We start from the raw sequence: 6,000 nt of genomic DNA on the forward strand, positions 1-6,000 counted from the left end.
CATCAAGAACATTCTGCCCAGGAAAGACCCCAGAAGGGTGAGCAGCTACTCTCGCCTGGCTCTAGCACGTGTTCCGGGTACGAGTGTGTCTTTTCTGCCCTCAGGGCCTGGCCAGCACCACCAAGTAGGGGCTGACCCAGCATTGGCAGGGGTGGCAGGAGGATGAGTATCAGCTACAGCCTGGAGGCCAGCTCGGCCCCACGAATCCGCTTCCCACACTTCCTCTCCCAAGCGTTCTGCGCAGGATGGGAGCCTGGCCAGAATCCTAGAGATGTTCCCAGGTAGGCAGCCTTATTCTGTGGAGCCAGGGGAGCCCAGCAGGACCAGACGTGGGTGCAAAGTGCTGGGTGCTCCACGCGCCGCTCAGACCCTCCTTCAGGACTGAGGCCCGAATGTTCTAGCTACAGGAGCACTGGCTTGGGACGGTTCGTGCCTGAGTCCTTTAGAAAATTCTGTGGGCCCGAGGGGTGTGCCTCCAGCGAGTGAGCCAAGCTGCGCATCCTCTCTGGGGCAACATGCAGCTGGTGCCTGCTAGACTCGTGGTCCCAGCAGCTGCCCTTGTGCACAATCCCCGGAAACCCCTCAGGGCTGTTCCAGATTCAGAGCTGCCAGTGGGGCCCCACTGGAGTCAGTGCCTCCCCTACTTCCTTGAAGCAGTGATTCTTGTCTTTGTTTCTGGGGAATCTGGCCTGCAACTGCTGGTCACCCGGGGGCGTGGACTGGGATTTCTGGGTGGTGTGTGGTGTGTGTGTATGTGTGCACAAGAGAGAGACTGGGGGGTGGGCTGGGGGAAGGAAGAGGGGAAAGGGGAGAGAAGGAGCAACAGAGGGAGTAGGACACACACACACACACACACACACACACACACACACTCGTCTCATGTTTTGGTGTCTGGGCTAGGCTGGCTTTGTAAGTGTTTTTGGGTGCTTTTATGCTTTGTCTAACCTTGGAAAGGTTTGAATCACGCCAGCAGCTGTGCTGTACTGAAAGTGTGAAGGAATTAACCCGCGGAAGGCTCAGAGTGTGACCTTTTTCGGAGCATGTTGAGCAAGGCTGGAGGATGTACCTCTCAGGCAACTTCTCCTTTCTTGGTTTAAGCAAACCTTCTCTTGTTAGATGAATGTGCACGCCCCAGTCCCCCAGGGTTTGCAGAGCTGGTGGCAGGGAGAGAGGCCTCCTCATTCTACACAGAGGAAGGGGAGCCTGCTGCAAGACAGCAAGAAAGAGTCGCCCGCTGCCCTGGGGGACGCAAATTTCCTGCAGCAGCCTAGGGGCTGGGAGAGTCCTGAGCCCCTTCTGCCAGGTCAGGGTGTGAGCCAGGATTACACACACAACGCCCTCCAGGGAGGGGGGGACAGTAGTACGTGGTGTCGCTTGGAGAACTGGAGGACGCATAGGACCCATCCCAAGGGGACTTGAGTTTCTGGCAGGAATGAGGCCCCAGTGTGGGGTGACTACGGCGGAGTGCCCTCTGCCCAGCAGACCCTCTAGGGTGTGTGTGGTGGGTCTAGACCACTGGAGGTGCTGTGGGGAAACACACAGTGTGGCCGTGGTGGGGTGGCTGGGCTGCAGCCTCCTCTCTGCCGGGCACTTGGAAATAGGACTCTCTGCTCAGGACTGAGTGGCCCCTGCCTGTTGGACAGCTCACAAGGAGGAGCCGGGGGCTCCAGAAGGAAATACTGGACTTCCTGCCATGGTGGGCCAGGTGGCTCAAGTGATTTCTTTTGGAAAAGGTTGATATCAACATTTGTCTCTCAAGCTGGTGATGCTGGTCATCTCGATCACATGATTATCCTTTTTTTTCTTCCACTTTCATTTTGAGTTCAGGGGTACATGTGTGGGGCATGTGGGTTTGTTGCATAGGTAAACCTGTGTCATGGTGGTTTGCTGCACAGATCATCCCATCACCTGAGTACTAAGCCAAGCATCCATTAGCTACTCTTCCTGAACCTCTCCCTTCCTCAACACCCCCCAGCAGGCCCCAGTGTGTATTGTTCCCCCGATGTGTCCGTGTTCTCATCATTCAGCTCCCACTTACAGGTCAGAACATGTGGTGTTTGGTTTTCTGTTCCTGCATTAGTTTGGCTGAGGATAATGGCTTCCAGCTCCATCCATTTCCCTGCAAAGGACGTGATGTCATTTCTTTTTATGGCTGCATAGTATTCCATGGTGTATATGTGCCACATTTTCTTTACCCAGTTTATCATTGATGGGCATTTAGGTTGATTCCATGTTTTTGCTATTGTGAATGGTGCTGCAATGAACATATGCATGCATGCATGTGTCTTTATAATAGAATGAGTTATAATCCTTTGAGTATATATCCAGTAATAGGATTGCTGGGTCAAATGGTACTTTTGCTTCTGGATCTTTGAGGAATCACCACACTGTCTTCCACAATGGTTGAAATAATTTACATTCCCACCAATAGTGTCAAAGCATTCCTTTTACTCTGCAACCTTGCCAGCATCTGTAGTCTTTTGACTTTTTACTAACAGTCAGTCTGACTGGCATGAGATGCTATCTCACTGTGGTTTTGATTTGCATTTCTCTAGTGACCAGTGATGTTGAGCTTTTTTTTTTCCGTATGTTTGCTGGCTGCATGTTTGTCTTCTTTTGTTTGCCTTTCTTCTTGTATATTTGTTTAAGTTGCTTGTAGACTCGATATTAGATCTTTGTCAGATAGGTAGATTGCAAAATTTTTCTCCCACTCTGTAGATTGCCTGTTCACTCTGATGATGGTTTCTTTTGCTGTGCAGAAGCTCTTTAGTTTACTTAGATTCCATTTGTCAATTTTTGCTTTTGTTGCAATTGCTTTTGGTATTTTTTTATCATGAAATCTTTGCCCATGCCTATGTCATGAATAATACTGCCTAGATTTTCTTCTAGGGTTTTTTTGTTTTGTTTTTTTTTGTTTTTGAGATGGAGTCTTGCTCTGTCGCCCAGACTGGAGTACAGTGGTGTGAACTCGGCTCACTCCAACCTCTGCCTCCCGGGTTCAAGCAATTCCCCTGCCTCAGCCTCCTGCGTAGCTGGGATTACAGGCACATGCCACCATGCCTGGCTAACTTTTTTGTATTTTTAGTAGAGATGGGGTTTCACTATGTTGGCCAGACTGGTCTCGAACTCCTGACCTCGTGATCTGCCCGCCTCGGCCTCCCAAAGTGCTGAGATTACAAGTGTGAGCTGCCGTGCCCGGCCTAGGGATTTTTTAAAAATAGTTTTTGGTTTTACATTTAAGTCTTTAATCCTTCTTGAGTTAATTTTTGTATAGGGTGTAAGGAAGGGGTCCAGGTTCAATTTTCTGCATCTCGGTCACATGAATATTAAGAGCCCACTTTGGTTTTGTTTGATTTTTCTAGAGTCCATCTGTTTCGGTTTGGGTTTTCTCAGAAGCAGCCCCTAAGCCAAGGATTCTAATGCAAGAACTGTTATTTCTTTGGGAGGCGCTGGAGAAGGCAGTGGGGTGAGACGAGGAAGAGACCAGCCAACAGAGGGCATGTCATTAAGTCAGTCAGCTAGCGGGGAGCTTGGGAGCCGTCTCAGACCACACCTTGGAGTTAGCTGCCCAGAGAGGATGCGGGAGCTGGGGCATTGATCCACTGACTCTGGGCACTTGGTGCTTGGGGGCTCCTCCTGGGGTGGGGGCTGACCCTTGTCACTCCAGGTTTCCAACAGGGAGGTAGCTGCAGGTGCCACGATGGCTGTCATGGTGTGTAACCCCGTGGGAAGGTGGGCTGTGGAGGGCACTGAGGGCCTGGCCCCTTCTCTGACTGAGACCTCTCACGCTCACTTTCTTTTCAGTGTACCTCATATATTGCAAATAAGGGAGTGATCGCTGTTAAAAATAAGTTTATCCCATTTTCTTGTACTTTCCTAACAGTGCATTGCTGGACATTCTGCCATCTTATTTAAGGTTTGCTGAATTAAAGGCATGCCTGCTGTTTCTTTGTGAAAGTCATGCAGTGAGTCAGGGAGCCCTCAATCCCCATGGGACAGGACGGGAGCTGCCTTAGCAATGGGAGGCACTGTCAGGCTGGGGTGGGGCCCTGACTCTCAAGTCTGGGAGTGCCGTGCCCAGGGGCAGGGCCTGCAGTCTCCAGGACACCTTTTTTTTTTTTTCTTTTTTTTAAATTATGCTTTAAGTTCTAGGGTACATGTGCACAACGTGCAGGTTTGTTACATATGTATACATGTGCCATGTTGGTGTGCTGCACCTGTTAATTTGTCATTTACATTAGGCATATCTCCTAATGCTATCCCTCCCCCCTTCCCCCACCCCATGACAGGCACCAGTGTGTGATGTTCCCCACCCTGTGTCCAAGTGTTCTCATTGTTCAGTTCCCACCTATGAGTGAGAACATGCGGTGTTTAGTTTTCTGTCCTTGCGATAGTTTGCTCAGAATGATGGTTTCTAGCTTCATCCATGTCCCTACAAAGGAAATGAACGCATCCTTTTTTATGGCTGCATAGTATTCCATGGTGTATATGTGCCACATTTTCTTAATCCAGTTTATCATTGATGGACATTTGGGTTGGTTCCAAGTCTTTGCTATTGTGAATAGTGCTGCAATAAACATACGTGTGCATGTGTCTTTATAGCAGCATGGTTTATAATCCTTTGGGTATATGGCCAGTAATGGGACAGCTGGGTCAAATGGTATTTCTAGTTCTAGATCCCTGAGGAATCGCCACACTGACTTCCACAATGGTTGAACTAGTTTACAGTCCCACCAACAGTGTAAAAACATTCTTATTTCTCCACATCCTCTCCAGCACCTGTTGTTTACTGACTTTTTAATAATCGCCATTCTAACTGGTGTGAGATGGTATCTCATTGTGTTTTGATTTGCATTTCTCTGATGGACAATGATGATGAGCATTTTCTCATGTGTCTGTTGGCTGCATAAATGTCTTTTGTGAAGTGTCTGTTCATATCCTTCACCTACTTTTTAATGGGGTTGTTTGATTTTTTCTTGTGAATTTGTTTAAGTTCTTTGTAGATTCTGGATATTAGCCCTTTGTTAGATGGGTAGATTGTAAAAATTTTCTCCCATTCTGTAGGTTGCCTGTTCACTCTGATGGTAGTTTCTTTTGCTGTGCAGAAGCTCTTTAGTTTAATTAGATCCCATTTGTCAATTTTGGCTTTTGTTGCCATTGCTTTTGGTGTTTTAGTCATGAAGTCCTTGCCCATACCTATGTCCTTAATGGTATTTCCTAGGTTTTCTTCTAGGGTTTTTATGGTTTTAGGTCTAACATTTAAGTCTTTAATCCATCTTGAATTAATTTTTGTATAAGGTGTAAGGAAGGGATACAGTTTCAGCTTTCTACATATGGCTAGCCAGTTTTCTCAGCACCATTTATTAAACAAGGAATCCTTTCCCCATTTCTTGTTTTTGTCAGGTTTGTCACAGATCAGATGGTTGTAGATGTGCGGTATTATTTCCGAGGGCTCTATTCTGTTCCATTGGTCTATATCTCTGTTTTGGTACCAGTACCATGCTGTTTTGGTTACTGTAGCCTTGTAGTATAGTTTGAAGTCAGGTAGCGTGATGCCTCCAGCTTTATTCTTTTGGCTTAGGATTGTCTTGGCAATGAGGGCTCTTTTTTTGGTTCCATATGAACTTTAAAGTAGTTTTTTCCAATTCTGTGAAGAAAGTCATTGGTAGCTTGATGGCGATGGCATTGAATCTATAAATTACCTTGGGGAGTATGGCCATTTTCACAATATTGATTCTTCCTATCCATGAGCATGGAATATTCTTCCATTTGTTTGTGTCCTCTTTTATTTTGTTGAGCAGTGGTTTGTAGTACTCCTTGAAGAGACAGCACACCTTTTCATCAAGAAGAAAGGAGAGGCACCTTTAGGGTTGGGTGCAGGGCAAAGCGTCTGGGCCAGCATTCCTGGGGGCACACTGGTTGGCTCTTGCCATCCATGGGGTGCACTGCCGTTTTCTCTAAATCTTGGGCTGTTCTCTGTGTTTTAGCAACAGGTCCTCT

The sequence above is a fragment of the Hylobates moloch genome, unplaced genomic scaffold, assembly GCF_009828535.3.
Source record: "Hylobates moloch isolate HMO894 unplaced genomic scaffold, HMol_V3 SCAFFOLD_1, whole genome shotgun sequence".
Classification (NCBI taxonomy): Eukaryota; Metazoa; Chordata; class Mammalia; order Primates; family Hylobatidae; genus Hylobates; species Hylobates moloch.